Consider the following 12,692-nt stretch of genomic DNA (forward strand, 5'->3'; position numbering starts at 1 on the left):
GAAGTCCGATTCTCTTTTGTTTTAGTCCTTAATTTTTCCAATTAATAGTACTTTTCCAAGATTTGATCATGTGTTCAGGAATGCAGTTTGTGGATATTTGCGTTAAAAATGTGCTATCAGTAAATATTTTCCAGTCTTAATTCAGATAGATGATTAATATCGCGTTTATAATTAATAAACTGTATGTTTAATGGGAAAAGACAGCACCTCGCAGAGACTATTTATCACTTTCATAACTTGTGTTGCTTTGTTTTATTTACAATTTAAGGCAAATTTGGATAAATTTGAGAAAATCTAAGGTTTTTTCTAGATCTGACACTGTTGAAACCCAGTATGTCTTAAATTAGAGTAGTGTTATGTAATAAGCCTGCTGGTTTAAATTTCGACTCGAAATGGTCACAAAATGATTGAATACTAGTAACAGCCGTAATGTATGACCTGCACAATTCGTTGAATAAGGTTTCAGGATAAAAAAGAAAGAAAAAACGACGAAAATCTACGCCCAGGGCGGTCCTTGACTGTTAAAGCATTTTCTGAATGGGATTAGATAACGTTACGCACATTGGCGTTCACTTATTTACTACAGGAACGAACGAGTCCGTCCTCTATAGTTGTGTGTTGATATGGCGTGCACGAGGCAATAGTAACTAAACAACAAAATGGAGTAAACTACAAGTAATTCACCATTCAACACACAACTATTAAGCAAGGTACTTCCACTAAGGTCCCTTGCGTCAGTTTGTGGTGGAATATTTGGGCTTTAACGTGTACTTTTTCTCGTAAGGTGGTGGAAGTGTAGAGGCGGCGGTGGTGGTTCTCTGGTGAAATTGTGAATATAATTAGACCTTCACTTCCTGTGCTGCCGTTGCACAGCCGACCGCCGCAGCTTCCAAACTTGTTTTCTCTAGAGTTTTCCGCCCCGCAGCGTTATTTATATGTATTTTTATAACAATTATTTGTAATGCCCCACTTGTTTTTGGGGGAAGTAACCGCTAGCCTAGATGACCTTGAACTTGAGAGCGATGGATTTTGGAAGTCGTTCGAAGGGTTCAATTTAATATCGTGGTTTAATGTCGGGATTATGTCGTAATCTTTTACCACTTAGTGATATTTATCCTGAATGATGTCTTTTGATCAGCTTAGCCTCATGTCCTTGCTTGGTAGGGCTAGACTAGGAAAATATCCTGCCTAATCTAAACCTTGGCCACATGCAAGTCTTTCAGTTAGCCAGTCCTGTGGCCAAAGTTTGTTTATCCGTTAGGCTATGGTGTACCCTACAATTTTTTTTTACTTTTACTTCACTATACGTTAATCCTAGGCCATGCGTATGCTGAACAAACTTTATTTTATTTTTCTGGATTGGTCGTACTCAAATGAAATTATGCCATGTTTGTATCTTAATCATACATATTAAAGTAATTTAAGGATTAAGTATACCGTTTTTGGGGGAGGGGCGGTAAGTCAAGAGTGTATTTTAGGTCTTGTGCCAGTAGCTTAGGCCTTTTCATGCCAAGTGTGACCTGAGAATTTGTTCGTGCATCCATTATCTAGCCAGCCTTACCCAGGAGCCTTGCCACTGGCTAATGTATCTGGAAACAATTTAAATATTGAATCAAGATTGGCTGTTGGAGGGTCGGGAGGCAAGACGTTTGACTGGAATGGTGTAGTGGGCGAGGCTATTTATCCTTTGAAACTTTTCCAAATAGAATGAAAGCCATTGAATAAAATTGTACAGTGTTCTAAACCACCCACTTTTTGTACTAATTATAGCCAAAGCTAGCTTGGCTTCTCTGATGAAAATTATATTTTTATTCTACGTAGATGGTAGGTAGGTTAGATAGTGATCCCCTACATTCTATGAATATATCTTATAGGGTAAAACATCAAAGCAGGCCACGCAGGCCAGCTACCATCAGTGCAAGCCACCCTCCGAAAAAGTACATTATAACGCGTCCTGACACCCGAGATGGGCATCAGTCGCGACTTGTTGTTGGTGAGAAACGGAGCTAAAGACCTCTACTCTCCTTTCGAAGTAAGTATTTTCCCCAAAGTTAGAAATTAAGGCCAAATTTTAAGATTTAAACAGATTTAAACAGAGGTAACTGAAAATGGCGCCCACGGCAGTGGAAATCTCACCAAAACGCGTTCAACATTTTTACTTACAACTCGAGGTATTTAGAAGATTGACGCCATCTCGATGTTTACGGAGTAGCTTGTGTCAATAAACTAACCATTTCCTGTGATAAATCCGCACACCACTTGTACCCACAGACGCTGGAGCACTTTTATCACAACAATCGAAACACGATTTCTCATCAACAACAAGCCAGGCGTAAACAGCTGTTGGGGTAGAAGATGACGAGAAGCGTGCTCTTGGCTAATTTTTAAATAAGTAGTAAAACATCAATATTTTACATATTTATGATGATTAATTTGAAAATATTCGTTATTGAAAAAGTAACTCGACTCTGACTCAAATTTAAGTAATTATTTTTCTGAATTAGAACGTTCTTTCAAGTTCTGTATTATGACGTCACGACATCTTGACTTTCGTACCTATTGTAAATAATTGCTATACTCAACTGTCATTGCAGAACAGTTTACCAGTTATTCATGCAGATTGTTATCAGCTATACATGTAATTGTTATAATCGTAATGCGCATATATATCTTTATTATTTACTTTTTGGATATATGAAGATGTTTTACTGCTGGATTATCGCCGTAGTGTGACGCAATCGTTTTCGGTCCATGGGCCTCTTGTCTGTTTTCGCACCATAAGAAATTATGGGGCCGAATTTGCAATGACCAGAAAGTCGTTAAAAGAGGAAAGTTAGCATTGAGGGGCATATGTTTTGACTGAGAAAAATACAAATTTATTCAATAGCTAGCTTGTAAAAAATACTTGGTTATAAAAACTTGATTGACAACTAAGCAGCATGTCTACTATGGGTTTCAGAGACAGTGCAAGCACGTTTTTGGGCAATACCTATTTCTGTAACGAACACTCTTAACAGAACGAGATTTTGCTATAGTGCATTACACCCAGTGCCGTAATTTATAAGGGCATCGTGAATCACTAATCGTAAAGAATAACGACACTTGTCCTTGTACCAAGAGACAAAAACTCCATTATGCAGAAATGGATACGAACACGCGTATAAAGCTCCACCTACCCTCTCCCCAAAACCCCCCCCCAACCCCCCCCCGCCCTCCACCGCCATCCCTTTCTTCTTCGTTCCTCCGCCTTCCTTTCTCTCTCTCTCTCTCTCTCTCTCTCTCTCTGTTGCCTTTCGTATGTGTTGACCCTCCAAACTGGGTATAAGACTACACACAAAACGTTGAAATTGGTGAAATTAGGCTATGTATTGGAAGTATATATACATAAATATTAAAGCAATTTTATCATTATTGCATTACTATGACAACTAGAATTCATGGAAACAGTTTATAACCTGTTAAGCGTCACCCACGTAATAATACGTTTACCGCGATCTACTCGGTAGCGCCTTCAACGGGATATTACGTTCAAGACTTTAACTGTGCTTGTCAAGCCGTCAGCCCCGTAATAATACGTTTACTCGTATAGAAAGTGTAGGAACATCATTTGGTAACACTCTCAGCACATGGGAAACTTCCATTTTCCAGCCTGGCAACTCTTTCCTGGTGGTCGCTTATGCTAGAAAACAAAACTGCCTGTCCCTGTTGGTTTTCTTTCAATACGCTTCGGGCGTTTATCGAGACAAATTGGATTTCGCGTCTTTCACAATGAATGTCCCAAAGAGGAGGCATATTTCTTTAGGTGAGATCAATCAAATACTAGATGAGGAGTGTGATATTGATACCTATTTGATGATGAGAGCTCTAGTTCTGAATCCTCCAGTGATGATACAAACTTTTCTTCCAATTGCGGGAGTGAAGATGACTTTTCTTTGCCGAGTGACTGGACTCCGAGAGAGAGAGAGAGAGAGAGAGAGAGAGAGAGAGAGAGAGAGAGAGAGAGAGAGAGAGAGAGAGAGAGAGAATTTCCTACAGTTAATTACAGTATGAATAACAAGCATAAAAATCAATATTAACTTTGAAAAACTATCATCAGTGCTATGATCGCTGATTACAAAAAAGCGTGACGGTACTTAGCAGCGAGCTCATCAGGGGCGGACGCTTAACAGGATAATGGAACGGCGTATGTGTGAAGCCTCCACTAATGTGGCAACGATGATTTTGCCATTCTTAGCATGCAAACACTTAAAGCATGCAAACATTAAAGGTTACATTTTATTTCGGGCATACGATTATTTAAGAAATTCAAAATACTAAAAAAGACTGAAATCAATGAAAAGTGCTAGCAAAAACAAAAAAGCAAAAAAAAAAAAAACGTAGTCGTTCCTCTATGCACTTTTCCGTATTCGTTTCCTCTATGGTTTTCGGCAGCCAGATGTACGAAAACGTTAGAAACATTTGATTTTATCTACGTTAGAAATATCTGTAATTTTTCGGGGTAATTTGGTTGCAAAAAAGGGATAATATACATGAATTAAATCAAAATTTTTAAATAACAATGTAAATTTAAACTAAATAACGAGTAAAGTAAACAGTTTAGGGAATAAAACTTTGCAGGTTTCGTCGTCTGTCGTCGTCTCTGCTATTTGTAATTGTGTTTATGGCGCGCGCGCTTAGAAACCAGGAACAGCAACGGGTTTTAAAGTGCAATGTGGAGTGAACTGAGACCAAATGTGTATAATAACAATCAAATAGCACTGTGGAGTTTCAGTTGTGATGGCAGTAAGGATAAAAACCGCCGATTACAAGGTAAGAATGAATTCAGTTCCAACCATAACCCCGGGAATAACAAGTTTCATACTTTCACTAATATAGGCAACAAAATGTTGTTTTATTGTGCTGATTACAACTGCAATCTTGAGTAAGATCAATAAACGGTACATACATACGCTAACATTGTTCAAATGAGTGCTGGGAAGGCTGGGAAAGATGGTGTCCGTCACTGATGAGAAGCCGTCCATGAAAAACGTAGCCGCCATATTGGATTTCAAAACTGCCTTGAAAACATATTTTACGAAGAGCTCACATTCTTATTTTAGTTCGTTATGGGGCTTTCATATATCACAATAGTTTTTTGACGAAACTTCAGTCTTTTAAATGGTATGCTTAGAGTTGCAATTGTATTCATGTTTCACCAATTAAATATCGAGTGAATAAGACCCGTCTACCGTGATGAGGGTTGGCCTGTACTGATGTTTCCCCCCTATATTTTTTCCTTTTAGGAAGTCTATCAAGTATTAGGGTAAAAAACCGCATGGTACAGGGGTGGACCATGTACGATCAATGTGTACAACCCCCATAAAAGTACATTATAACGCGTCCTGACATCGGAGATGGGCATCAGACGCGACTTGTTATTGGTGAGAAACGGAGCTAAAGACCTCTACTCCGGTGTCAGGACGCGTTGTAATGTACTTTTCTTGGGGTTGTACACATTGATCGTACATGGTCCTCCCCTGTACCATGCGGTTTTTTACCCTATTTATTCTGCTTTGAAAGCTATTAAAATACTATTTATTTCAGTGAAATATTGACACCTATGTCCACTGACAAAAATTTAATTGGCAATAAAAAGTTGAGTATATATCATAGTTTAACTTAGTTTAACTAGACCACTGAGCTGATTAACAGCTCTCCAATGGCTGGCCTGAAGGTTTATGTATTTTTATGTGGCTAGGAACCAACTGGTTACCTAGCAATGGGACCTACAGCTTATTCTGAACCACATTTTATTGAGAAATTAGTTTCTAATCACCAGAAACAAATTTCTTTGACTACGTTTGCAGAGTGGGCAATTGAACTTGGGACTGTCGAATCGGTAGGCGAGCACATAAACCACTTGTCCAACTATTGGAGGTAATATGTTTAAAACTTTTATATATTAATGATAAGATATGCGTTCACTTTCATAAATAGATTACCCAAATGATTTTATTGAGCACAATTTATTGTCTAGTCTTGCTTCAAATTTAGCACAAGAGTTTAAGTAGCAATAATAAGTTCAAACTCCATATTTACTGTATGATTACATAATTTTTACTTAGAATGGAATACTGTAGATCACATATAGGAGTCATCAACACGTCTTTCCCAAACAATAATATGGCTGGTGGTCTAAAAGCCTTTCTGCTTCACTACTCTATCTGATGAATGTTGACCTTTTAGGTTAATTTGCGCCATATTTCTCAGGAATGGTTCAGACGTGTGTTGTAGGATGCACATGTAGGTGGGGGAAAGGGAAGCCTAGTATCCTGGCACTGTATTCACAGGGAAAAGGGCAAGGAAAGGAGAAATAAGTGGTCGGCTACCAATAACTGTCCAACTCTTGTGAGACTTAAAGAGAATTAAGATGTAAAAGAGCAGTGAGACAGAGCACTTGTAACCTGGCCTAAATTGCACAGGAAGTATATGGTCGAGCACATGTTCAGTAAATGTGTAATATTATTACCAAGTTCAAAAGACCCACACAATAACCCCTCCATGTCTATACCACCATTAGAATTTTGTATGCCAAACATTGCAGAGTAGCAGAGATCGATATTCCAATGATATTTTCATGCCGCTACCAACACATGGACAGAAGTTTTCACCCATACGTATCTAATTCGTCCTATCTTCCAATTGGAAGTTGATTTTTATGAAATAATGTAGTCTTATGCAAAATAATAGAGCATAAAAGCATTTTTTTTATTGAAATATTCAGATTTATATAGTTTCGAGGAAGACTGCCAAAAAATCACGCAATTTCACTACATAGAAAATTTAAAACATTATTACTTCAGCACATTCCTATATAATTAATTGTTTTAACCCGTACATCAACAGTAAATACATAAAATTATGATAACATGTTTTTAGAATAAAAAATAACGATAGACTTCACAGGAGAAACAGTTGGGATTTACAGAAAATGGAGCGAGATAAAAATACCAATGAATTTCAGATCCCACTATTAAGAGTGGAGTGACAAGACAGTTTGCTTTCGTGTGGAAGTTGTTTAAAACTACTGGATTCTAAACCTTTATGGAAAGCAAAATATTATTTAAGTTTATTTTAAGTTTTATTGTTGCCTTGGAATGTTTTTGCTCTCATGGTAAGTGAAGTTAACAGATTGAAAAACTTACAACATAAGCAACTTTGAGAATTTACAATGTAATATGCAAGAAAGAAAGCTTACCCTGCCATATATGTACAATGTGCACAAAACGCTTGACAAAGTTAAATTAGGTGAGACCTTCGTCTGCTATTGTTGGTTTTTGCTCACCAGCTACCACAGGCATCTCCCAGATATGCTCATTGTTTACAATCTCTCTCTATTAGGACTCATCATGATTTCATCAACTTTTCCAAACAGTAACACTGCTGGTGGGCAAGAGGTCATTTCTGCTCTTCTACCTTATCCGAAGAACGTTGATCATTCATGTTCCTCTGGCCTAGAATCCTGATTTCGTATTCCCAGCGAAAGTGACGGAAAGGAGAAATAAGTGGCTGGCAGCCATTAATTGTCCAGCTCATGCAAGGCTTAAAAAAAATTAAGATGAAAGGAAGCAGTGGGACAGAGCACTTCGTAACCTAGCTCAAATTACCTAGGAGGTACAGGGTGCTCAGTAAATGAGTACTAATACTATTATAACTAAGTTTATAAGAACCACAACCTAGTCCTGCCATGTCTACACCACCAAGTTGAAACATCTGCCAACCATTGCTGAGAGCGACGTTCCAATAATAATTTCGTGCCACTAAGAATACAGAGACAGAAAGTTTCACCCATACGTATCTAATTTGTCCTATCTTTGTATTGGAAGTTGATCTTTATGAAATAATATAATTTTATGCTTTTAGTTGCAAGTAAGGTAATGCCAATGCCTTCAGCTCATACAAAAATACATCAATGTATATCACCATACACTATCACTCCAGTTTACACGTTTTCAGATTCCTTCAATTTTACCTTTTCTCTTGGGTTTCAGTAGACCTTAGTTATTATATACAGTGGTACCTCGAGATACGAAAGGCTCAATTTACGAAAAACTCGAGATACGAAAGCCAATACGAAAAATTTAACGGCTCTCCCATTGGTTCCTGATGCTAGTCGCGGCCATGAAATCCTTCTCTCCTATTGGCCAGCGTCCCTCCCATCATACATCTACTATGTACACGTGGTAGCGTGGCTCGGCCACTCAGTACCAGCATTGTTATAGTACGCACGCGGTATTCGTTTTCGGGATCGTCAATGTGTACGTAATATTTAAAAAAAAAAGTGACCAAGATCTCTCACATGGGATAAGTGATCGAGGTCTCTCTCATGGGATAACTGGAAACTTTGCAAGGTTGGTAGAATCTCCACTCCCTGGTGAACAGAGGGTGTAGACCAATCATTTACAACATGCATACCAGTAGTACGTATAATCAAGGCACTTCAGTTTATGTTGAAGGTCAGCAGCCGAACATTCAGGTTGAACAGGGTTTTGATGGACACCAGGGCCAACAGAGTCATGAGGTACAAAAAAAGAACCAAGTGATAAAAAAACAAAGTTGAAATTCTGAAGGAAAAAAAAAAACCTACGTAAAGTAAAAAAAAAAAGTAAAAAAAAAGTTAATAATAAAAAAAAGAAAAAAAACGGCAGAAATTAAAGCCGCTTTTCATAAAGTGCAATCACTTGTAGAAGACACCCCCCGAAAAGGCTCACACAGGAACATTGTGAAAAGTAGGCAGAAGCAATCTTCCTTGGATAGTTACGTATGTAGTACGTACGTATATTTTTTTAAAGTGTACGTACGTACGTACATATGTACAAAAGAAAAAAAAATGGCAGAAATTAAAGCAGCTTTTGTTCCGACACGGCATACAAACCTTCGGTCCTTTTACAATAGGAAGATACTAGCGGCAGCTGGATAGGTCGTAAGCTTTCGAACAAGGGGTTCGGTAGTTAACTGCTTGTCCGACAGGCGCGCGCGCGCGACTGGGAGGTAAACAAATCACTTTTGCTTTCGGCCTCACAGTGGATGGACGTGTGTGTTCGCTCTCTGCCCGCTGCTCGTCGTTTGCTTTCTTGTTTGTTTGTAATTGTGTATGAAAGATTGTAAGTACAGTATTCTCTCTTTTCATATTAATTACGCTGAATTCATTAATGATGGAATCTCCGCGCCTCGCTACCCCAAGGAGACTTTGGCCCGGGTACCGAAGGGCGCAAATGTGGGGAAATTCAGATCTTTCCCCGAGATAGACCCTCATGTTTTGTGTGCTCGGTGCCGGCGGGGGCGCGAATGCACCCGGGCCGAGCCCTGTGATGTTTGTATGAACTGGTCGGAGGCGCAGTGGACATTGTATGAGGGCAGGAAGAAGCGAAGGCCTGCAAAGGAGTCGTCGGAAAGCTCTCCCGCGACTCCTTTGGTGACGGACACTTCGTCTTCTTTCCTGCCACCCGCTCAACTTCCACGTCTCGCGCCTTCCCCTTCGGGGGCGGTGTCTAGGTCCTTCTCCTCTCCCGATGTGTCGAGTGGAGGAGGGCGCTAGATACCCCGACGAGAGTTGTACTCTGGGTCCTCTATCCGCTCGTCTTCGCGCGAGCGGGTAGAGGATCCTCCTAATCACCCGACTTTTGCCTCCTCTGGTGCGGTTTGCCGTGAAGGATGACCTCGGACAGGTGTGGGCGTCGTTGGGACTGCAGGGCGTGCCGAGTGTCCAGGGGCTGCTCTATCATCTCGCTGGCTCCGTGGCGGTTACGCACGCTACGGTCACAACCACCACCACGACCCTGACAACACCTGGCTACGTCGTCACCCTCCTCACCTGGTGTAACACCCAGCACGCTGGGTCCCCTCTGTGACACAACATCGGTGCAGGGGCCAGTCGCCGTAACTGGGGCGGGGGGGAGTGTGATGCCGCCACCTGGGTTTGCCGTGTTGCCACGACCGGACTTCATGTGCCCGAAGAAGAGCTCGCCCCTGGACCTCCCACCGGTGCCGATGATGTCTGTGCCGCTGGTTAGACCATCTGTACCGTCCACACAGCCTGCCGTACCTCCGTGACCACCGCTGCTGTTTCCTGTTCCTGCTCCTGCCGTCTCGACGCCGTTCCTGTGATGCTCGCACCTGCTGATGTTGTCCCTGTTCCTGGCGCCGCTGCTCCCGATGCTCTGGTCTGTTCGGACAGGTACGTCCGGGCCCTGTTGCTTCGGCAACAGCAGCCCCGGCTCCGTCCTGGATGACAGATCTGACGTCGGTCCTGAGGAGGTTGACGAAGAAGAAGAAGAAGAGGAGGAAGGTGTCGTCGTCGTCTTCATCGTCTTCTTCGTCGTCGTCGGTCGTCTGCCGCCTCTTCCCCTTCTTCTTCTAAGGCTCCCCGCCTAAGAAGAAGAAGGTCGCCTGCCCCCCCCCCCTAAGAAGTCTCCTTCGGGAGCTTCTAAGGGCCCGTCTCGCTCTGGTGAGACGGGGGGGTTCTATTTTCCCGCTGGTCCGCCCTGCTCCTTCGGGAGCAGGACCCGTCTCTTCTCTCGCAAGGAAGAAGACTACGGGGGCCAGAGGGGTGCCGGCTAACACCGGCACTTCCTCACCTGCTGTTAGTGGTTCGGCCACGGCAGCAGGATCCGTCTCGGCCGCTCGTTCGCGAGAGGTACCGAGTGTACGGTCGCCTACCAGCGACCGTGCAGCCAGGAACCAGACCTCTGAGTCCGCTCAGCGTCAGGTTCACGGCACGGAGCGGAAGACTGGTGACAGCCGCTCACGCGACTCTCACCAGACCAGCTCTCGCTCTCACGGCGAGCGGCTGTCTACCCGGGCGGACGTGACGGTCCACGACCGGCACACGGGCTGAGGCTGGGAAGAGGTCCCCCCGTTCGCCGGCACCAGCCACGGCTGGTACCAGCGAACTGACGACACCGTGAGGATATGCACCGGTCTCACCGTGACAGTGGCTCGCCGCCCGGGTCGCCTGACCGTCGCTCTCACATAGAGCGATCGGGTACGGCGACCAGCACCAGCTCCTCTGACACACGAGACCGGGGCCGCTGTTCTCGGTCCAGCCGTTCTCCACAGCGAGACGGCTCGACTAGGTCTGCAGCTCGATCGCCACCGCGGGTTGGCGATCGCCTGCAGTCCTCCAAGCCCGCTGGTTCTGCCAGTGAGCGAGGAGAGAGCGTCAGGTCTGCCTCTTCCCATACCTTCAACCTCCTCGGGGTTACACCGGGAGGGGCGAGGTATTGAGGAGTGATCGTGAGGGGTGCGCCCCTCAGGATCCCGCCACGTCGTCGTACGTACCAGGCTCGGTTCTCGGACCAGCCAGGTCGTACGCACAGGTGGTTGGAGGTAGACCCAGGAGGGGGCTGTCGCTGCTCCTCTCCTTGAGGGAGGAGGGTCTCGGGAGGTACTCCTGTTCGAGGGACTGGACGGTCCGACTCCACAGGATGCTATCACACCCGAGATCCAGAGGAACTTTGCCGAGGTTATTGCGCTGATTCGTCAGCACAACGACCTCGGGGAAGGATCGCCGCTCCCACCATCCGAGCCCACGTCCCGGCTCGAGTCGTTCTGGGGGCCCGAAGAGGGAACCCAGACCGACGGTGGGTTTGCCGCGTTCCGAGCTTGCGGACTCAGTGCTGGACCAGGTTGAATCGCTTGTCTACCGGACAAGACGGTTCGCTCAAGTCTGGCAGGTCGAGCAAGCTGCTTCCACCTCCTCTGCTACGACAGCGGCGGTTTTACGTGCCATCTGAAGACCCGATGCGCCCAAACAGGTGAACCCGGAGTTAGCTAGGCTGACTCCGGGTGTGTCTCTGCACAGCTCCTGTCCGAGAACCTGTGGTTCTCGCAGCAAGAGGCACTCGGCCTGGAATCTACCGCCATGGCAGCTTTCCAGGCCGTCTCCTGGCTACATCTGTGGTCCCTCCCAGTATCTAAGGTCGCAGCCAACTCCGGGGGAATTTCTCCCGAAGAGGACTCGGCCTTCAGGAGACTTTGCCAGTCTGGGGGAAGAGCCATCTCCTTCCTTGCCCACCAGACGGTGAACCTGTGGGCCAACCTGGTTCTCCGACGAAGGGACGCTGTCCTTACTCGGTTTCCAGGGCGGCCGGGCGTGAGGCGGCGTTGGGGCTTCGAAACGGACCTCTACGGAGTTCCACGTCTCTCTTCCCAGGAGAGATGGTGGACGCTGCGGTGGACAGACGGCGCACTGAAGACAGTGACCGTCTGGTTCACCAGGCAGTTCTCGAAGGCTTTCTGGGGCAAGCCTCGGACTGCGGCCAAGTCTAAGAGCTCGGCTAGCGCTTCCTCGGCTGGGCTAAGACGGTTGCTGCGTCGAAGCCCCGAGGAATGACTCTGTCTTCTTCAACTTCTGGCAAGGGGGGCCGTAACCAGCCCTCCTCCCAGCCCTCCTCATCCCGTGGAGGCTCTGGGAAGAAGTCGAAGAAAGGGGGGAAACGCTAGGGACGGCGTTCCCCCTCACCTGCTGCCGGAAGTGGGGGGGTGCCTGGCCAGCCATTGGGCAACTTGGCAGCGCTACGGCGCCGAGACCTGGATTGTAGATGTCCTTCGGGAGGGATATCTATTACCCTTCGAATCTCGGGCCACCCTCACCTCCAACCCGGTCCAACAGCAGTCGTACGTCCCCGGGTCACCGAAGGACGTAGCACTCA

The 12,692-nt window shown here is 44.9% G+C and overlaps 1 protein-coding gene across 3 annotated transcripts in view; it reads left to right on the top strand.

Annotated features, from left to right (window-relative positions):
* The window catches only part of LOC135204229 (uncharacterized), a 43,590-nt gene that overhangs the window by 8,201 nt on the left and 22,697 nt on the right, over nt 1–12,692 (top strand). The window contains exons 1-2 of one of the 3 annotated variants that reach the window (XM_064234337.1): nt 601–710; nt 5,847–5,916. The exons of 1 other annotated variant lie outside the window; for it this stretch is intronic. The gene's annotated coding sequence lies outside the window, so the exon portion shown is untranslated. Of the gene's footprint in view, nt 1–553; nt 711–5,846; nt 5,917–12,692 lie in introns of those variants that run through there. One more of the 3 variants, XM_064234336.1, reaches the window with a different exon arrangement.

The sequence above is a fragment of the Macrobrachium nipponense genome, chromosome 44, assembly GCF_015104395.2.
Source record: "Macrobrachium nipponense isolate FS-2020 chromosome 44, ASM1510439v2, whole genome shotgun sequence".
In the NCBI taxonomy this organism is placed as follows: domain Eukaryota; kingdom Metazoa; phylum Arthropoda; class Malacostraca; order Decapoda; family Palaemonidae; genus Macrobrachium; species Macrobrachium nipponense.